The sequence below is a fragment of the Nerophis ophidion genome, linkage group LG16 (genome assembly GCF_033978795.1).
Source record: "Nerophis ophidion isolate RoL-2023_Sa linkage group LG16, RoL_Noph_v1.0, whole genome shotgun sequence".
NCBI lineage: Eukaryota > Metazoa > Chordata > Actinopteri > Syngnathiformes > Syngnathidae > Nerophis > Nerophis ophidion.
Window position 1 is genome coordinate 3523856 of NC_084626.1, and position 22817 is coordinate 3546672.

General features: G+C 41.8%; 1 protein-coding gene and 1 long non-coding RNA gene across 4 annotated transcripts in view; one reads left to right on the top strand and one right to left on the bottom strand.

Annotated features, from left to right (window-relative positions):
• Positions 1-22817, bottom strand: part of dyrk3 (dual specificity tyrosine phosphorylation regulated kinase 3) — a 55199-nt gene that overhangs the window by 16586 nt on the left and 15796 nt on the right. The gene's annotated exons all lie outside the window — the stretch shown is intronic.
• LOC133570000 (uncharacterized) lies at positions 8618-13206 on the top strand. Of its 3 annotated transcripts, XR_009810015.1 has the most exons (4): positions 8618-8699; positions 8838-9199; positions 11039-11172; positions 12808-13206. It is a non-coding gene; the product is annotated as an uncharacterized LOC133570000 (long non-coding RNA). The 3 variants fall into 3 exon arrangements; XR_009810016.1 differs by having other exon boundaries at positions 8629-9199; positions 10913-11172; XR_009810014.1 differs by having other exon boundaries at positions 8632-9199.

A 22817-nucleotide genomic window follows, 5' to 3' on the forward strand; every position in this document is an offset into this window, starting at 1 on the left:
CTGACAGGAACAACATCACCAGTACAGAGAAGCAGACAGAGGAGTGGCTGAGGAAGATTGGAAAATCAGGACTCCCTGGTAAATTTAAAATATGGCTATACCAACATGGACTGTTACCAAGACTCATGTGGCTGTTGACAGTGTATGACATCCCTATGACACGCGTAGAAGGAGTGGAAAGAAAGATCAACAAGAACCTCAGAAAATGGCTGGGAATCCCTCCAAGCTTCACATCAGTAGGCCTCTACATAAGATCAGGACAGCTCCAGCTTCCCTTGTCATCCGTGGTGGAGGAATTCAAGGTAGCAAAGTGCAGAGTCTTAATGACATACAGAGACACCCAGGACGAACAAGTCAGACACGCGGGCGTCACTACAAGATCAGGACGCAAGTGGGCAGCTGACACAACTGTTGCACAAGTTGAGAGCATATTGAGGCTACGTGACATCATAGGGATGCCGTGCACAGGGAGACAGGGTCTTGGAACTTCCCATGTCCAACAATGGAGTAAGGCAGAACCCAGGGAAAGAAGAGCTATGGTCCAGGAGGAAGTACGAAACCTGGAAGAGGAAGGTCGAATATCAAGAGCAGTGGAACTAGCGTCCCAGGGAGCTTGGACCAAATGGGACCTCCCTAAGAGAAAGATCACATGGGCAGATCTGTGGAAGCTGGAACCATTCCGCATCTCTTTCTTGCTGAGATCAGTGTATGACACACTCCCGACTCCAACAAACTTGCACAGATGGGGCATGAGAGGGGATCCACTATGCAAGCTTTGCGGGCAGAAGGGTACCATGGCACACATTCTGTCAGGGTGTAAAACAGCACTCACCCAAGGGAGATACAGATGGCGTCATGACAAGGTGCTCATGACACTGGCTAACACCTTGGAGCAGCAGAGATGCAAGAAACAGCAACCCCAAGGGAAAACAAAATCCATCCAGTTTGTGAGGGAGGGAGAAAAGCCACCAACCACAGCAACAGCAAGGAAGAGCCTACTGCAAATGGCACGGTCTTGGGATATGAAAGTAGACCTGGGAGGAAGGCTGCAGTTCCCCCAGGTTGTACAAACAACCCTGAGACCGGATGTGGTGCTGTGGTCTGAAGAGGCAAAGAAGATAATTCTTATTGAACTCACAGTCCCATGGGAAGAAGGTTGCGACCAAGCCTTTGAAAGGAAAAGTGCTAAATACCAGGACCTTTTAAATGACTGCAGGGGAAAAGGATTGCAGGCATGGCTGTTCCCGGTCGAGGTCGGCTGCAGAGGATTCCCTGCCCAGTCGGTATGGAGAATGCTCACAGCTTTGGGAATAACGGGGAAGGAGAGAAAGACAGCAGCTTGCAGGATGGGGGAGGCAGCGGAGAGAGCCTCTTGCTGGTTATGGAGCAGGAGAGATGAGATGAGCTGGAAGCCAGGAGGAGGAGATAGGCAGTGACTTGGCCACCACTGCCGGCCCACCAGCGGTAGGGTGTTACGGTTCAGGGTCGAAACACCCAATGACCGCTGGACACCGTCTGAAGATATCAAGTTCTCCTGGCCAAGGCTCCATTCACCTAAGGTGAATGAAGAAGAAAGCATCTCCGGATGTAATGCAATCATATGTATATATATATACACACATATATATATATATACACACATATATATATATATATATATATATATATATATATATATATATATATATATATGTCACCAACGTCTCATTGGGTGTGAGTTTTTCCTTGCCCTTATGTGGGCTCTACCGAGGATGTCGTTGTGGTTTGTGCAGCCCTTTGAGACTCTTGTGATTTAGAGCTATATAAATAAACATTGATCGATTGGATTGATTGATTGATTGATATATATATATCTTGTGATTTAGGGCTATATAAATAAACATTGATTGATTGGATTGATTGATATGTATATTTTTGTTTTTGTTTTTGTCCTGTCCAGTTTCTCAGGCAAATCATATAGTTGATGTAGGTGCCCATTGCGACTGTTAAGATTTACTTTACAAAAGATAAGTGTCGGATACTTCTTTTGTTGCCTTATTTGCATTTGACTTTATTAATTATTATTATTATTATTGCTATTGTACTGTGTTGTCAGCCATAGTTACATTAATCATTAGTAACGTAGCAGCCTATTTTCGAATGGCAGCTATCACATGTTGATAAAAATATAACATTTAAATAATAAAAATCAACTATAAGCTTCCCAAATGCTGTAATAAACTAAGCATGATGAGTTGAGCATATGTCAGCATGTGGCCCCATTTTTAACTCTTTTTCAAACGCTTAATGCAAACGCTTATTTACCGTAAGTCATTATTTGAGTTAGTCATTATTTTGTCTTAGTAAGTCAATATTTACTAAGTCAAAATAATGACATACTTAGTATCTGAGGTAACTAGGACTGTTTGAGGTTTTTTTTTACGTTAAGGAAAAAATATCTAGATATATATATATTGTCATTCAGCATACGGAGCGGAAAATACAACCAAAAATGTAAACCCCAATAAAAAAAACATTTACTGTAATATTTCCACTCTCGCTGGGATGCCGAACGACGGGACGCTCGCATGATTCCGTTTAGATGAAGATTCAATGGCAATCCTCACCAAGGGTTGTAAAAAAAAGTTGCCGCAACTCGCTTCTTTTGGAGCAGTCTGTTGGTCCATGGCCAAATTTGTTTACTAGCAGGTGAGAGGTGCATGAATTATAATCAAGAATATACTTTTAGCAAGTTTGAGACCAAGCAGAAGCAGCCGTCAGCTCAGTGTGTCAACACTAGCGGCGTAAACTGGCATTAGCTCACTGCTATCAATGCGCCGCTAAAATAGGCTGTCTGAGTTAGCGCTTATAATAACAATAGCACTCATATTTGGTTGATATTCAGGTCAGAACAGGTAAATTGAGTATTGTCTGGATGTTTTCGAGAGTAAAATGAGAGGAACCTCCATCTGTAGACTCAATTGTTAGATATTTATCTACCATTTAGAATGCAATAAAATAAAGCTAAGTATACGTGTGTTTGTCTTACATAAGGATTGTGAAAGATGAACAACACATCTCTTTCAGATTTTCGTGTATTTCCAGTATGACTGCTCTAATAATATGGTCAGGGTGCAGAAGCGTTACTACAGTGATGTAGAATCCATGATGTCACTAAGATGACATATCAAAACAACACTAAATTAAAGTGCACTTTTTGTACAGAACCCTACTACAATAGTTAAAAACAAATAAAGTGCACTTTGTTTTAAAGATATTTCAATAAGTATCAAATAAAAATGAGCTGCATAATAGGAAATTAAATAGCATATGTCCTTCGCTATGTGATGAAAACGTATACTTGAATATCACGATATAGTCAAGCCCTATTAAGACCGTATTTTCACCTACTTTGCGGATTGTAAACACAATTGGAAATGGTTTAATAGATACAATGAAACCCATTTAAGCATACAAGGTAAACTTGTTTTTCCACTCGACTGCTACTTTGAGACCAAGTTAATCCGATGACATTCCGATGACATTTGTGGATTTTCTGTGTTTTCAAAGTTCGCAACAGCTCACTGTTTAGAGAAGTTTCAGTTGTTTGTGCCAGTTAAGTTTAGTTGGATCAAACTCTTTGGAATTCCATCTTTTAAACTCTCTGCCGCGTCTTACAAGTGGAAACAAGATACTTGATATTGATGTACGTTAGATTGCAATTTTAAAATAAAGAAGCTGCATTAATTAAACATAGGGACTTCTATAGGTTAGTGAGGTGCATATATACAGTTGTACTCATAAGTTTACATACCCTGGGAAATATGATTATTTCTTGGCCAATCTTCAGAGAATATGAATGATAACACAAAAACACAAAACCCATCACTCCAAATGACTTTGTTCCAGAAGTTTTGAGGCTTGTCTCTGTGCTGTTTGGCGTAATGTAAGAGGGGTCCTTTGCGACATTTGCGCAGAAATGGCTTTCTTCTGGCGACTAGACCATGCAGCCCATTTTTCTTCAAGTGCCTCCTTATTGTGCATCTTGAAACAGCCGCACCAAATTTTTTCAGAGAGTCCTGTATTACAGCTGAATATATTTGTGGATTTTTCTTTGCACCTCAAACAATTTTCCTGGCAGTTGTGGCTGAAATCTTTGCTGGTCTACCTGAATCCCTCATTTTCCACTACCTAAATCAGCGTTTGAACACGGCTGATTGGCATTCTCAATTCCTTAAATATGAATATGAATGATAACACAAAAACACAAAAAAGCCATTACTCCAAATGACTTTGTTCCAGAAGTTTTGAGGCTTGTCTCTGTGCTGTTTGGCGTAATGTAAGAGGGGTACTTTGCGACATTTGCGCAGAAATGGCTTTCTTCTGGCCACTCGACCATGCAGCCCATTTTTCTTCAAGTGCCTCTTTATAGTGCATCTTGAAACAGCCGCACCAAATTTTTTCAGAGAGTCCTGTATTACAGCTGAATATATTTGTGGATTTTTCTTTGCACCTCGAACAATTTTCCTGGCAGTTGTGGCTTAAATCTTTGCTGGTCTACCTGAATCCCTCATTTTCCACAACCTAAATCCGCGTTTGAACATGGCTGATTGGCATTCTCAATTCCTTGAATATGAATATGAATATGAATGATAACACAAAAACACAAAAAAGCCATTACTCCAAATGACTTTGTTCCAGAAGTTTTGAGGCTTGTCTCTGTGCTGTTTGGCGTAATGTAAGAGGGGTACCTTGCGACATTTGCGCAGAAATGGCTTTCTTCTGGCGACTCGACCATGCAGCCCATTTTTCTTCAAGTGCCTCCTTATTGTGCATCTTGAAACAGCCGCACCAATTTTTTTCAGAGAGTCCTGTATTACAGCTGAATATATTTGTGGATTTTTCTTTGCACCTCAAACAATTTTCCTGGCAGTTGTGGCTGAAATCTTTGCTGGTCTACCTGAATCCCTCATTTTCCACTACCTCAATCAGCATTTGAACACGGCTGATCGGCATTCTCAATTCCTTGGATATCTTTTTATACCCTTTTCCTGATTTATGCAGTTCGATTACCTTTTCTCCCAGATCCTTTGACAATTATTTTTCCTTCCCCATGACTCAGAATCCAGAAACATATGTGCAACACTGGATGAAAGATGCAATGGTCTGTCAGAAGCCCAGAAACTCACTGTCTTTTTATACACACACATTAATTACAAACAAACATGTCACAGGTGACGATTGGAACTTTGATTGGCCATTCAAACCTATTTTTGCAACTTGTGTGCATGTTATCAGTTCAAAGTCACTGAGTATTAAACTTCTGATCAGGGTCATTTGGGTACTTTCTTTTGTCATTTTGATTTAAAAAGCGTAAACACAAATGTTAGGCTTCACACAACCATTAAAGGCCTACTGAAATGAGATTTTCTTATCCAAACGGGAATAGCAGGTCCATTCTATGTGTCGTACTTGATCATTTCGCGATATTGCCATATTTTTGCTGAAAGGATTTAATAGAGAACATCGACGATAAAGCTCGCAACTTTTGGTCGCTAATAGAAAAGCCCTGCCTTTACCGGAAGTATGTGCGCGTGACGTCACGAGTTGCAGGGCTCCACACATATTCACATTGTTTATAATGGGAGCCACCAGCAGTAAGAGCACATCGGACCGAGAAAGCGACAATTTCCCCAATAATTTGAGCGAGGATGAAAAATTCCTGAAATAGGATATTGACAGTGAAGGACTAGAAAGAAAAAAAAAGCGACGGCTCCGGGCGGGGGCGGCAGTGTGAGCGTTTCAGATGTAATCAGACACAATTACTAGTATAATTCTGGAAGATCCCTTATCTGCTTATTTTTTTAATAGTGTTTTAGTGAGATTTTAAAGATTGTAAAGACATACCTCGGGGTCGCATGGCTGCGGTGAACACGCAGTGTCTCAGGGAGAAGCCGAGGAGCCAAGCTCACAGCTGCCTTTTTTGGCAGCTGCAGCAGGACGACTAATAATCCACTGATGTCTCCGGTAAGATATATATATCACAATTTCCCCATCCAAAAACATGCTGGTTGACGTAGAGAAAACATGTTCGCTTGACCGCTCTGCTTCACAACAAACAATGAAACACTGGCTGTGTCTCGGTGCTAAAGACAGCTGCAATCCACCGCTTTCCACCAACAGTATTGTTCTTTATAATCTCTCCATTATCAAATGAACAAATTGCAAAAGATTCAGCAACACGGATGTCCAAAATACTGTGTAATTATGCCATTGAAGCAGACGACTTTTAGCCGCTAGTGGTGCAGCGCTAATATTTCCTTACAGTCCGTGACGTCACGCGTACGCCTCATCATTCTGCAACGTTTTCAACAAGAAACTCGCGGGAAATTTTAAATTGCAATTTAGTAAACTAAAAAGGCCGTATTGGCATGTGTTGCAAAGTTAATATTTCATCATTGATATATAAACTATCAGACTGCGTGGTCGGTAGTAGTGGGTTTCAGTAGGCCTTTAAAGGGGAACGTTAACACCAGACCTATGTAAGCGTCAATATATACCTTTAAGCTGCAGGAAAAAAGACCATATATATTTTTTAACCGATTTCCGAACTCTAAATGGCTGAATTTTGGCGAATTGAACGCCTTTCTGTTTATCGCTCTGTGGCGATGACGTTAGAACGTGACGTCACCGAGGTAAAACAGACGCCATTTTCATTTTCAACACATTGCAAACACCGGGTCTCAGCTCTGTTATTTTCTGTTTTTTCGACTATTTTTTGAAACCTTATAGACATCATGCCTCGTCGGTGTGTTGTCGGAGGGTGTAACAACACTAACAGGGAGGGATTCAAGTTGCACCACTGGCCCAAAGATGCGAAAGTGTCTGCCGCCAGACCCCCATTGAATGTGCTGGAGTGGCTCCACATTTTACCGGCGATGACAGACATGGCACAGAGATGTATGGATAACCTGCAGATGCATTTCCAACCATAAAGTCAACGAAATCACAAAGGTGAGTTTTGTTGATGTTGTTGACTTATGTGCTAATCAGACATATTTGGTTGTGGCGTGACTGCCAGCTAATTGATGCTAACATGCTACGCTAATCAATGCCAACATGCTATTTACCGGCGGTGCTAAAGCAGACATGGCACAGAGATGTATGGATAACCTGCAGATGCATTTGCAACGATAAAGTCAACGAAATCACAAAGGTGAGTTTTGTTGATGTTCACTGCCAGCTAATCGATGCTAACATGCTACGCTAATCGATGCTAACATGCTATTTACCGGCGGTGCTAAAGCAGACATGGCACAGAGATGTATGAATAACCTGCAGATGCATTTGCAACGATAAAGTCAACGAAATCACAAAGGTGAGTTTTGTTGATGTTCACTGCCAGCTAATCGATGCTAACATGCTACGCTAATCGATGCTAACATGCTATTTACCGGCGGTGCTAAAGCAGACATGGCACAGAGATGTATGGATAACCTGCAGATGCATTTGCAACGATAAAGTCAACGAAATTCCAAAGGTGAGTTTTGTTGATGTTGACTGCCAGCTAATCAATGCTAGCATGCTATGCTAATCAATGCTAACATGGTATTTACCGGCGGTGCTAAAGCAAACATGGCACAGAGATGTATGGATAACCTGCAGATGCTTTTGCAACGATAAAGTCAACAAAATCACAAAGGTGAGTTTTGTTGATGTTCACTGGCAGCTAATCGATGCTAACATGCTATGCTAATCGATGCTAATATGCTATTTACCGGCGGTGCTAAAGCAGACATGGCACAGAGATGTATGGATAACCTGCAGATGCATTTGCAACTATATTACGTTTCCTTCCACCCACATTTAATGCAAAAAAAACACTTACCAATCAAAGGATTTAAGTTGCTCCAGTGTCACAAAATGCGAAAGCCCTGATTGTTTGGTCCGCACATTTTACCGGCGATGCTAACGCAGCTATTCGGCCATGCTATGGCTATGAATAGCGTCAATAGCTATTCGCTCAATAGCTTCAGTTTCTTCTCTCCAACCATCCGTTTCAATACATGCGTAATCTGTTGAATCGCTTAAGCCGCTGAAATCCGAGCCTGAATCAGAGCTAACGTTGCTATATCTTGCTGTGGTATTCGCCATTGTTTGTTTGTATTGGCAGCAATGTATGACGTCACAGGAAAATGAACAGTGTCTTCGCAGAGAGCGAAAAAAAGGCACTTTAAAGCTTTTTTTAGGGATATTCCAGGACCGGTAAAATTTTGAAAATAACTTCAAAAAATACAACAAGCCACTGGGAACTGATTTTTATTGTTTTTAACCCTTTTGAAATTGTGATAATGTTTCCCTTTAAGCATGAGTGAAAGAAAGGTTTATCATTCATATTCTCTGAAGAATGGCCAAGAAATCATAAATTCTCCCAGGGTATGGAAACTTATGAGCACGACTGTGCCAACGTTCTCGTTCTTAGGACGTCTACGTGAGAACTTTGCATGATAATGACAGAGGGAAGACAATTCTTTGAACCCCCCCTTACAGAGTACAGGTACTGTGTGGTGTCGTGTTTGACGACTGGTGTTTACAAGATACACAATCCCACCTCCAGGAAATACAGATGAAATAAGGTGTTGACATTACTGTGCTGTAATTAGGACAAGGCTTGACGGTCATGGGTTGATCCTACGTTACGACACTGCGACAGACTGCGGGTCAGTTTCCATACGTCCAACTATACGGTCTGGATTTATGACAAGCAAGACAAATGGCTGACCCTGCACCCGCTCGCAGCTGTCGTCCTAAAAAATGTACAGCCGGAGTCATTTATAATGAGCCTCTTTCACCCGCAGGCGGACTCAAATACTCCAAATCAAACGACATGTGGCGCCCCGACGGTGATAGCTTATTGATTTGATCAGAGAAAAACATCAGCAGACGAGACCCCCGCCCGGGGGTGAAGAGAGCGGGTGTGAGTGTTAAACGAGGGTGAGAACTGTGGTCCTTGTGTGCGAATCAGCATGGTGCAACAGATGGAGAGGAGCTAATCTCTTTGCAGTCAGAGAAACACCTTCGCATGCTTTCTTTTTTCCAACTCTCAGCCCTCAGTCCCGTTGCACAACTCCTCACGTGCGGGGCAAACACACAAAACTTGTCGGTCCGGGGAGTCGGCTCTGCTTTTTCAAGCTGAGACACGGACTGAGCAAAAGTGAAGGTTCGTGAGCGCTCTCAATTATTTAGTTTCTCTGTGGCTTTTTTACCATGACCAGCAACAGCTGATGTGGTTATTATTACTTCAACGTAGGATTGTACCGATACCAATATTTTGGCCCCATACCAAAATGTATTCCGATACTTTTGTAAATAAAGGGCACCACAAAAAATGTCACTATTTTATTTATCTTAAAAGGGAACATTATCACAATTTCAGAAGGGTTAAAACCAATAAAAATCAGCTCCCAGTGGCTTATTTTATTTTTCGAAGTTTTTTTCAAAATTGTACCCGTCCCGGAATATCCCTAAAAAAACCTTTATAGTGCTTGATTTTCCCTATTTGCCTAAGCCACTGTCCATTTCCCTGTGACGTCACATAAGGATGCCAATACAAACAATGGCGAATAGCACAGCAAGATATAGCGACATTAGCTCGGATTCAGACTCGGATTGCGGCTTAAGCGATTCAACAGATTACGCATGTATTGAAACAGATGGTTGGAGTATGGAGGCAGATAGCGAAAACGAAATTGAAGAAGAAACTGAAGCTATTGAGCGAATAGCTATTGACGCTTTTCGGCCATCTTTGCGTTAGCATCGCCGGTAAAATGTGCGGACCAACCGATCAGGACTTTCGCATTGACACAAGATCAACTTAAATCCGTCGATTGGTAAGTGTTTGTTTCGCATTAAATGTGGGTGGAAGGAAACGCTGGATGTAAATATAGTTTCAAATGTACATACAGGTAGCCTAAATAGCATGTTAGCATCGATTAGCTGGCAGTCATACCGCGACCAACTATGTGTGATTAGCACATAAGTCAATAAAATCAACAACACTCACCTTTGTGATTTCGTTGACTTTATCGTTGGGAATGCATCTGCTTTGAGTGTCGCAGGGTATCCCGACATTTTAGCCATCTCTGTGCCATCTCTGTCGTAGCATCGCCGGTAAAAACCAAACGAGGGACTTTTGCATCTCTTGACACTAGAGCAACTTGAATCCGTCGACTGGTATTTTTTGTTTGTTTGGCATTAAATGTGAATGGAGGGAAAGGCTGGATGTAAATATAGCTACAAATGAGGCATAATATGTACACAGCTAGCCTAAATAGCATGTTAGCATCGATTAGCATGCCGTGCTAATCGATGCACATTCTACGTAAATCAACTTGATTCCGTGCCTGATCGTGTTGTTACACCCTCCGACAACAAACCGACGAGGCATGATGTCTCCAAGGTATCGGAAAATAGTCGAAAAAACGGAAAATAACAGAGCTGATTCGACTCGATGCGTCTGACGTGTAGGGAAAAATGGCGTTGAGTACCGATGTGACGTCACGTTCTGACGTCGTCGCTCAGAAAGGGATAAACAGAAACGCGTTTAATTCAACAAAAGTCACCCATTTGGAGTTCGGAAATCGGTTAAATAAATATATGGTCTTTTGCAACACCAAGGTATATATTGACGCTTACATGGGTCTGGTGATAATGTTCCCCTTTAACAAAAAAATCTTTAGGTTCTTTAAACATATGTTTCTTATTGCAATCAAAAAAGAATTTTAAATAAAATATTAAACACACTCAACAACTTGTCTTTTAATAATAATAATGATAATAACGATAATGTATTAGATTTTATATCGCGCTTTTTCTATTATTACATACTCAAAGCGCTCACAGAAAAGTAAGAACCCATCATTCATTTACACAGAGGTGGTGGTAAGCTACATTTGTAGCCGCAGCTGCCCTGGGGTAGACTGACGGAATCGAGGCTGGCAGTTTGCGCTTACGGCCCCTCCGACCACCGCCTATCATTCATTCATCATTCATTCACCAGTGTGAGCGGCACCGGGGTCAAGGGTGAAGTGTCCTGCCCAAGGACACAACGGCAGCGATTTGGATGTGAAGAGGCGGGGAGCGAACCTGCAGCCCTCAGTCTACCCACTACACCATACCGCCCCAATTTTAGTGGTAAGAAAGCAAACAAAGCTGCCTAATTAGTCTGCTGACATATCTCCCGTCCAAAGGCAAAACCCAGTAACTCAATTTTGGTCAAAACTGAGCTGTTAATAATTTTGGAGTTCCTAGGTGATATGCTTTACATTAGTGTATGCGATATTGTAATTTGTTCCGTAAGTAAGCTGTTACGCGCATGGCAGGACCTAGCAACTACCACATAACCGCGTAGATACAACAGAAAAACCTAGTATCTCAAGGGACCAATCGGAGCTTCTTTGTCAGTCGCCTTATTGCAGGGGTGTCAAACTCAAATACAGAGTGGGCCAAAATTCTAAACTGAAAAAGGCCGCGGGCCAAAGTTGAACAACTTAACATTTTAATAGGGACCCAAACAAGTTTTGCATTGAATATTGAACAAGCAAGGCTTATATAACTTTATAGTGACATGCAAAATCAAGTTTTGTTGGTAGCGGGGGTGTATAATGTAGCGTCCCGGAAGAGTTAGTGCTGCAAGGGGTTCTGGGTATTTGTTCTGTTGTGTTTATGTTGTGTTACGGTGCGGATGTTCTCCCAAAATGTGTTTGTCATTCTTGTTTGGTGTGGGTTCACAGTGTGGTGTAACCGTGTTAAAGTTGTTTATACGGCCACCCTCAGTGTGACCTGTATGGCTGTTGACCAAGTATGCTATGCATTCACTTGTGTGTGTGTAGAAGCCGCATATATTTCTCACACTGTTTGTATGGAGGAAAAGCGGACGTGACGACAGGTTGTAGAGAATGCTAAAAGCAGTACCTTTAAGGCACGCCCCCAATATTGTTGTCCGGGTGGAAATTCGGGAGAATGGTTGCCCCGGGAGTTTTTTTTGGGGGGGGCACTGAAATTCGGGATTCTCCTGGAAAAATCGGGAGGGTTGGCAAGTATGAAAATTAGCCTTGAATACGGTGATACAGCGGCACCGCCACTGTATAACATCGGCGGGCCAGCTCCAATGTTAATTTATTATTGCCTCAAGGGCCAAATGAAATTACACGGGGGCCAGAGTTTGACACTCATGCCTTATTGTCTTTAATGAGACATTTGCACGAATGGGGGCCGTCGGTCAACCTGATTATGTGATATTATGGCACGAGGGGATATTTGGAAGATTGGCCCAGGACGTTGCAAGCACCTTCAATAAATGTATTGTTCCTGATTCTTCCCCTTGCATACTCTTTTGGGCAGATAACTGTGGAGGTCAAAATAAAAACTGGACGCTGTACACGGCTCTTGCCCAATGTGCAAACGCAGAATGGGGCCCACCCGAGATTGTGATAAACTATCTGGTGAAAGGGCACACGTTCATGAGAGCAGATTCAATCCATGGCTCAATCGGCAAGAAAATGAAAGCTCAAGAAAACATTTATACGTTTGATGACTTTGTAGATCTTTGTAAGACAGCATTAAGATAGATTGGTTTTCCTTTGTTTTCTCAAAATCAGCTAGAAGTGAGTTTCTAGGTTTTGCCTTTGGACAGGAGATTTGCAGTAACATATTGTGTCATTTATATTATATTATTTTGTCAACATTATGAGGGACAAGCTGTAAAAATGGATCGTTAATCCACTTGTTCATTTACTGGTTATTGTCCGTCTCAAAATGTTTGTGGAGAGGCGGAGCCGACGGGCTGACGTGACGGCGGGGCAGGACACGCTTTGGCCCTGCTCAAGATGGCGGCCAGGAGGCGGAGAATGCGGCGGAACGAAGAGGCGGGGCTTGCCGGGAGCGACGCCGCAGCAATCGAGATCACGTGCGTGGCTCACACACCGGTTCACAATCTGCCTATCTCCTCACAGTGTATAAAAAGGGAGAGAGAGGAAAGATCAGAGAGAGAAGAGGTGGAGTGTCTGCAGTGCCGGAAAAAACAAGAACGATCCCAGAAGGAGCCCCAGACGAGGACAACGACAACGGCAGCTGAAAAGCCGACCGGAACGAGCAACGGAGAAGGAGCTGAAAAGCGACCCGACCGATATCGAAGCTTTGTTATTGAAAAATAAAGAGTCAAACCTGCTCGACAAGATGTCCTTCCTGGGTGGTCCATGTAATCCACAAGAAGACGGCAGGAGTCGGTCACAATGTTCTATCTACACTTCTGTTAAAATGTAATAATCACTGATTCTTCTGTTGTTTGATACTTTACATTAGTTTTGGATGATACCACCAATTTAGGTATCGATCCGACACAAAGTGGTAACGGGATCAGACAGTGGTCATGTAAGTCCTCATCTGTCCAGGGACGTATTTGCTGAGTTTATGAACAGAATATGAATTTTTTTTTAAAAAGGAAAAAATATTTAGTGACGATAAAAAATAACGATACATTCATAGTAGTATCGACTAGCTACGCTCTTGTATTTGATATCATGACAGTGGATGTTAGTTGTAGATCCACCCATGGCATTTGTTTACATTTTGAAGTCGGTGAGCTATTGTATACTCCTACGGTGTGGAATGAAGCATGTTTAGCTATTCCTCGTCCTACAAGGATGATACTTGTAAGAAACTTACTTTATTTGTCACCATGGAGGCGAAGATTAGTGATTTAAAAGTAGCTAAAACGCTGTCGACTGCGGATGGACGTTAGCCGCAAGCTAGCTAGCCATGTCTTAAAGCACCTCTTCCTGGGGGTGTTTCAGTGTTATAGCTTCAATTTCAACGTTAAAGGCCTACTGAAATGAGATTTTCTTATTTAAACGGGGATAGCAGGTCCATTCTATGTGTCATACATGATCATTTTGCGATATTGCCATATTTTTGCCGAAAGGATTTAGTAGAGAACATCGACGATGAAGTTCGCAACTTTTGGGCGCTAATAAAAAAGCCTTGCCTGTACCGGAAGTAGCAGACGATGTGCGCGTGACGTCACGGGCTGTGGAGCTCCTCACATTGTTTATAATCAAGGCCACCAGCAGCAAGAGCGATTCGAGAAAGCAACGATTTCCCCATTAATTTGAGCGAGGATGAAAGATCCGTGGATGAGGAAAGTTAGAGTGAAGGACTAGAAAGAAAAAAATAAAAAAGAAAAGGCGACGGCAGTAGGAGCTATGGAAGAGCCAGGAAAGTCTCAGCTGCCTCTTTGACAGCTGCTGCAGGAGGACGCAAGCTCCGCTCATGTCTCCGGTAAGAGCCGATTTATTACCATAATTTACAAACATGGCCACCAGCAGCGAGAGCGATTTGGACCGAGAAAGCAACGATTACCCCATTAATTTGAGCAAAGATGAAAAATTTGTGGTTGAGGAAAGTGAGAGTGAAGGACTAGGGGGGAAAAAAAAAAAAAACTAGACGGCAGAGCGATTCAGATTAGACAAATTTACTAGGATAATTCTGTAAAATCCCTTATCTGCTTATTGTGTTACTAGTGTTTTAGCGTTTTAGTGAAAGTCGGAGGGGTGTGGCGACCGGCAGTGTCTCTGAGGGAAGCCACGTTTCTCAACGAGGCGAAGCGAAACCAGCCTTTGGGGCCGGGCTGAGTTTTTTTTTTTTCCTCCTCCACGGTGGAAGCATCCCACGTTCGGGGGCGGCCGGTGGGAGGAAGCAAGAGTGTCCGTAGCCGCCTCTTTGACAGGTGTACGAGGAACGACGCAAGCTCTCCGCTCATGTCTACGCTAAGAGCCGACTTATTACCACCATTTTCTCACCGAAACCTGCCGGTTGACATGTGGTAGGGAACCATGTTCGCTTGACCGCTCTGTTCCATAGTAAAGCTTCACCGTCATCTTTCGGGAATGTAAACAAGGAAACACCGGCTGTGTTTGCGTGCTAAAGGCGGCCGCAATACACTGCTTCCCACCGACATCTTTCTTCTTTGACGTCTCCATTATTAATTGAACAAACTGCAAAAGATTCTGCAACACAGATGTCCAACATACTGTGTAATTATGCGATTAGAGCAGGCGACTTATAGCCGGGATCGGGGCTGGAACAAAATGTCCGCTACAATCCGTGACGTCACGCACACGCGTCATCATACCGCGACGTTTTCAAACAGGATACTTCGCGCAAAATTTTAAATTGCAACTTAGTAAACTAAAAAGGCCGTATTGGCATGTGATGCAACGTTAAAATTTCCTCACTGATATACAAACTATTAGACTGCATGGTCGGTAATAGTGGGCTTCAGTAGGCCTTTAAGTTTTTAAGTCAAAATGCGTCCGTTCTCTCTTTTCTGTCAACACGCTGTGTCTGCTTACAAGTGCTCTGTGATTGTGCGCTGCCGAACACGCTCTGCTGCTCGTAAAACCAGCACTGTTACGACGCGGCGCTTCACACCCTTGTGTGGTGTTTCGGGTCTGTGGGACTCGTTTTAATTTTTTATTAAAATAAAAATAACTAATTTTTCAAACTGACACTCACTAACTTTGGCTCGCACACACACACACACACACACACACACACACACACACACACACACACACACACACAAGGCCTAGACCGGAGGAGGACAGACTGTGGGTACACAGAAAATCCAGAGGGTCAAATGTGCGAGAAAATGAGAGCAGAGAGTGTTGGAAAAAAAAATGTTGCAACCTTGTGTGTGAAACGCAGGTGCAGAAACACAAAACAAGAATCCCTGTGGGATGCAGAAACTGGCAGAGAATGTTTCCGTGCAACATTCATATTGTTGTTACTCAGCCAGCGTTTGGGGGTCTGATGGACCCGTTGCATTTTGTGGCTTATAATGCCTCACAATCCAACACTTTTATGATAAAATACTGAACAGATGTTTATTGGGTTTAGGGTAAACATCTTTTACTATACTCTTAATGTTTAAAAAGTACCAGTCCCCCATCAGACCCAATGTTTGCGGGTCTGAGGGACCCGTTGCATTTTGTGGCTTTTAATGCCTCACAATCCAACACTTTTATGATAAAATACTGAACAGATGTTTATTGGGATTAAGGTAAACATCTTTTACTATATTCTTAATGTTTGAAAAGTACCAGTCCCCCATCAGACCCAGTGTTTGCGGGTCTGAGGGACCCGTTGCATTTTGTGGCTTTTAATGCCTCACAATCCAACACTTTTATGATAAAATACTGAACAGATGTTTATTGGGTTTAGGGTAAACATCTTTTACTATACTCTTAATGTTTAAAAAGTACCAGTCCCCCATCAGACCCAGTTTTTGCGGGTCTGAGGGACCCGTTGCATTTTGTGGCTTTTAATGCCTCACAATCCAACACTTTTATGATAAAATACTGAACAGATGTTTATTGGGATTAAGGCAAACATATTTTCAGTATTTTTACATAAAAGTGTTGGATTGTGAGGCATTACTGTCTGATGGGGGACGGGTACTTTTCAAACATTAAGAGTATAGTGCAATTTTTGATTCATTAGGAGCGCAATACTACACTAGTACCGGTATACTCTACAACCCTACTTCAGCGAGAGCACTCTGAGCAGTCCGACAAATGGAACTGGGGCGCGCGCTCCTGTCAGTTGGATTCAAATCGAGGCTATTACCTCAGCGAGCGTGAGCGCAAACACAAAGGGATGGCAGCGCTGGAAGAGACAACGCACTCTAACCTCCGTGCGGGCCCACTGATGGAAGGTTTACATGGCACAACACGAGAGGCGGTGGGGGGGGCTGGGGAGTTGATTAGTGATTTGGTTTGTAGGTCACATTTTCAAGCCCAATAAATCTTTACAGACTTTACCCCAAACCATTTTGTCCATTTTCTGCCAAAGGGGCCATTCAGAGAGGCAACAATAGAAAGCCAAGTAACCCAATTTTTAAACATTACACAAACCTTGTTTCCCTATGAGTTGGGAAATTGTGTTAGAGGTAAATAAAAGCAGAATACAATGATTTGCAAAGACAAGATATTTGATGTTCAAACTCTTAACCTTTTTTTTTTTTTGCAAATGACAAAGTAGTTGGGAAAGGGCATGTTCACCACTGTGTTACATCACATTTTCTTTTAACAACACTAAAACATTTGGGAACTGAGGAAACTAATTGTTGAAGCTTTGAAAGTGGAATTCTTTCCCATTCTTGTTTTATGTAGAGCTTCAGTCGTTCGACAGTCTTCACTGTCATATTTTACGCTTCATAATGCGCCACACATTTTCGATGGGAGACAGGTCTGGACTGCAAGCGGGCAAGGAAAGTACCCGCACTCTTTTTTTACGAATACACGCTGTTGTAACACGTGCTGAATGTGGCTTGGCATTGTCTTGGTGAAATAAGCAGGGGCGTCCATGAAAAAGACGATGCTTAGATGGCAGCATATGTTGTTCCAAAACCTATATGTACCTTTCAGCATTAATGGTGCCTTCACAGATGTGTAAGTTACCCATGCCTTGGACACTAATGCACCCCCATACCATCACAGATGCTGGCTTTTGAACTTTGCATCGATAACAGTCTGGATGGTTCGCTTCCCTTTTGGTTCGGATGACACAATGTAGAATATTTCCATAAACAATTTGAAATGTGGACTCGTCAGATCACAGAACACTTTTTCAATTTGCATCAGTCCATCTTAGATGATCTCAGGCACAGAGAAGCCGGCGGCGTTTCTGGGTGTTGTTGATAAATGGCTTTCGCTTTGCATTGTAGAGCTTTAATTTGCACTTACAGATGTAGCGACGAACTGTATTTAGCGACAGTTGTTTTCTGAAGTGTTCCTGAGCCCATGTGGTGAAATCCTTTAGAGATTGATGTCAGTTTTTTATACAGTGCCCTCTGAGGGATCGACGGTCACGGTCATTCAATGTTGGTTTCTAGCCATGCCGCTTACGTGGAGTGATTTCTCCAGATTCTCTCAACCTTTTGATGATATTATGGACCTAGATGTTGAAATCCCTAAATTTTTTGCAATTGCACTTTGAGAAATGTTGTTCTTAACCTGTTTGACTATTTGCTCACGCAGTTGTGGACAAAGGGGTGTACCTCGCCCCATCCTTTCTTGTGAAAGACTGAGCATTTTTTGGGAAGCTGTTTTTAAACCCAATCATGGCACCCACCTGGTTACAAATAAGTGTTTGATGAGCATTCCTAAACTTTATCAGTATTTATTGCCACCTTTCCCAACTTTTTTGTCACGTGTTGCTGGCATCAAATTCTAAAGTTAATGATTATTTGCACAAAAAAAGAAAAACGTTTATCAGTTTGAATATCAAATATGTTGTCTTTGTAGCATATTCAACTGAAAACGGGTTGAAAATTATTTGCAAATAATTGTATTCTGTTTATATTTACATCTAAAACAATTTCCCAACTCATATGGAAACGGGGTTTGTACATTAAAAGTGGTGTTACTACATACAGAAACTTTCGAAAAACAATTGTTCATGCCATACATGCTCGCCCATAAGACATCGCTTTCACAAACAGTACTGCGACTTACATTTGAGGAACAATTCCAGACATGGTTTTGCACATTCCAACAAAAAGAGTCAAGTGGCAGCTTCTGGCTAAGGAGAGGAAACCCGAAAATGGAATGTCTTGAGGTTTTGTGCACAATATTTTTAGCCCGAAGCTGCACAGACCTTGATGAATGTCCAATCACATCACCAGAGTCAAAGCAGTGACTTCCTTTTGGGGGCAAAGGAATCGGATAGCCTTAAAAAAAACGAGGCGATTACGTGCCATAGGACCTCAGCGTATTTGTCGTTTTGCTATCACTTAGAAGAAAGATGCTTTGTTGTTTCCATTTTCCTCATAGCGGTGGTTAACTTCCTTTCAATAATAAAAAAGTAGAATGTGACATCATATGCCTTAGCCATATGATGAGTTTAATCTGCGTTAAAAACACTTCTTTATGATCTAAATAATACGTATCAGATATACTTTGATCTAACTTTCATAACCCGTCTTTTGAGTCTGTCTGCAAGATGTATGTTTCTGGAAGCCATCCCAGATTCAAATGAAACCACGCCACACCCTCTCCAAAAGTGTCTAAATCAGGGGTCGGCAACCCAACATGTTGAAAGAACCAATTTGGACCAAAAATACGAAAAACTAATCTGTTTGGAGCCGTAAAAAGTAAAACGCCTTATGCAAGTGTTTTAATGAAGGGAATCAATGTTTACTTATATAGCCCTAAATCACTAGTGTCTCAAAGGGCTGCACAAACCACAACACAACATATTAAAGGCCTACTAAAACCCACTACTACCGACCACGCAGTCTGAAGTATATCAATGATGAAATCTTAATTGTAGATCACATTTTGGTCCAGCACCATTCCCAGCTATAAGTCGTCTGTTTGCATCGCATAATTCCACAGTATTCTGGACATCTGTGTTGCTGAATCTTTTGCAATTTGTTCAATGAATAATGGAGACGTCAAAGAAGAAAGCTGTAGGTGGGAAGCGGTGTATTGCGGCCGCCTTTAGCAACACAAACACAGCCGGTGTTTCATTGTTTACATTAACGAAAGATGACAGTCGAGCTTTACTATGGAACAGAGATGTCAAGCAAACACGTCTGGATTGGACCACACACACAAAGTACAGTGTATTATGCAGGGATCATTTCGAAAGATCGTGTTTTGAAGAGGGTCCCCTGCGAAGGGCAGAGATGGGCATAGCCACCACCCGTCGACTGGTGCTGAAGAAAGGTGCAGGGCCGACCTTCAGGTTGTACAGGTACGACCATATAATCTTACTAAAACACCAGTAACACAATAAGCAGATAAGGGATATTCCAGAAATATCCTAGTAAATGTGTCTAATAACATCTGAATCGCTCCCACTGCCCTGGTCTTTTTTTTTTTCCAGTCCTTCACTCATTTTCCTCATCCACAAATCTTTCATCCTCGCTCAAATTAATGGGGAAATCGTCGCTTTCTTGGTCCGAATCGCTTTCGCTGCTGGTGGCCATGATTGTAAACAATGTTCAGATGTGAGGAGCTCCACAACCCGTGACGTCACGCGCATATAGTCAGCTACTTCCGGTACAGGCAAGGCTTTTTTATTAGCGACCAAAAGTTGCGAACTTTATCGTCGATGTTCTCTACTAAATCCTTTCAGCAAAAATATGGCAATATCGCGAAATGATCAAGTATGACACATAGAATGGACCTGCTATCCCTGTTTAAATAAGAACATCTCATTTCAGTAGGCCTTTGAGTAAGTGTCTCAGAGGGTGAGATAATTCCTGGAAATTGTTTTAGAACTGCCAAAAGTCTAGAATTGTGTGTCCAAGTTAAATGAAAGGACAGGTTGTCTTCTTCTAATAGATGTATTACAATCTTTGCAGCCTGGGTAATGTTTGCTGTGGTCGGGAACAACATGATACATTTTGCTGTGGTCTGGAACAACATGACAGACAATCAGAAATGCAGCCACTATTACATACAGAAAATGTGTGATGAGACATGCAAATATAAATGAAATACACAGAGGACATAAGCAAAGGAAATTAAAATGAGCTGAAATATAGCTACAAACGAGGCATAATGATGCAATGTGTACACACAGCTAGCCGAAATAGCATGTTAGCATGGATTATTAGCACGCCGCGCAAGTCGTTAACCTCGACAAAGCTCACCTTTGTGCATTCACGCACAACATGAAAAGTTTGGTGGACAAAATGAGACAAAGAGGGAGTGGAATGAAACACGTATTTTCTGTGGCAGCGTCGGACAAAGTTGTATGTAAACAAACTATGGTGCGTTCAAGGGCCAACAAAATTAGTAGGACAAAACGGTGCTGGCCATATACTGTCATCAGTGAAGCATGTTTAATAGAAACAGTGGGATTTTTAACAATTATGAAGATTTGGGTCATGTTTGTCCTCCTACAAGAAACGTGGACCCCGACTTAAACAAGTTGAAAAACGTATTCGGGTGTTAACATTTAGTGGTCAGTTGTACGGGATATGTACTGTACTGTGCAATCTACTAATAAAAGTTTCAATCAATTAATCAAACATTATCAAAACAACAAATATATTTTTCCATTTATCTTTTTCCATTGTTGAAAAAGCTCCAGGGAGCCACTAGGGCGGTGCTAAAGAGCCACATGCGGCTAAAGAGCCATGGGTTGCTGACCCCTTGGATATACAGTACATTGTTTCCCCCAGAAAATTTGTTAGTTAAGGTGGGGTCCCTCGAGGGGGAAGGGGGCGCCGCTTGGGACAGGCGGGCGGACGGGGAAGGGGCTGGGTGGGTGTAAGGAACTGTGTAATTCGGGCCTGTCGTCACCATCACGTCTCCATCTCACCACAGCCTGGAGGGGCAATAGACTACAGACTGTGGTGAAGTAGGCCAGCTTCGTCGCATGAAGAAGGCTACAATTTTTGGTTGTTTTTCCGCTCCGTATGCTGAGTGGCAATATTCGATATATATACGATTTCTAACAATTATCAAGATTTGCGTCATGTTTGTCCTCCTACAGAAACGTGGACCCCGACTTAAAGAAGTTAAACAAATCCATTTTTGAAAAAGCTCCAGGGAGCTACTAGGGCGGTGCTCAAGAGCCGCGGGTTGCTGACCCCTGGACTAAATGTATCTTTAGAGTATGTACACTGTTATGAATAGCTTGAAGTCATTACCACAATTTTTTTTTTTCCAGGCACGGTCAAAAATAAACTTATATAGATTCACGCAGTCACAGCATTAGGTACACCCACGCACTCGCTGATCAAATCGGCCTCTGCATGAACCTTATGATTTGATACTTTGGGATTGTCAAGAGTACACGGATATCCAACAGTGCAACAACATTTATAAGTCAGGAGAGCCGAAATTCATCATCGGTCCACTTTTAATGTTAAGACCGGATGTTTTGTTGTTATGTTTCACTAGTAGGTGTAAAAGATTCACACTTGCACATCCAAACATATTAAAATCATAATAAAATTAGCGATACTGTGAACGTTTTTATAATGGTGAGTAACTTTGTTGTTGCTATGTTTCAATAGTAGGAGTAAAAGTGTCACACTTCCACATCCAAACATATTAAAATGATACTAAAATTAGCGATACTGTGAACGTTTTTATAATGGTGAGTAACTTTGTTGTTGCTATGTTTCTATAGTCGGTGTAAAAGTGTCACACTTCCACATCTAAATATATTAAAATGATACTAAAATTAGCGATACTGTGAACGTTTTTATAATGGTGAGTACCTTTGTTGTTGCTATGTTTCAATAGTCGGTGTAAAAGTTTCACACTTGCACATCCAAACATTAAAATTATACTAAAATGAGCGATACTGTGAACGTTTTTATAAGGGTGAGTAACTTTGTTGTTGCTATTTTTAAATAGTAGGTGTAAAAATGTCACGCTTGCACATCTAAACATATTAAAATGATACTAAAATTAGCGATACTGTGAACGTTTTTATAATGGTGAGTACCTTTGTTGTTGCTATGTTTCAATAGTCGGTGTAAAAGTTTCACACTTGCACATCCAAACATTAAAATTATACTAAAATGAGCGATACTGTGAACGTTTTTATAAGGGTGAGTAACTTTGTTGTTGCTATTTTTAAATAGTAGGTGTAAAAATGTCACGCTTGCATATCTAAACATATTAAAATGATACTAAAATTAGCGATACTGTGAACGTTTTTATAATGGTGAGTAACTTTGTTGATGCTAAGTTTCAATAGTCGGTGTAAAAGCTTCACACTTGCACATCTAAACATATTAAAATTATACT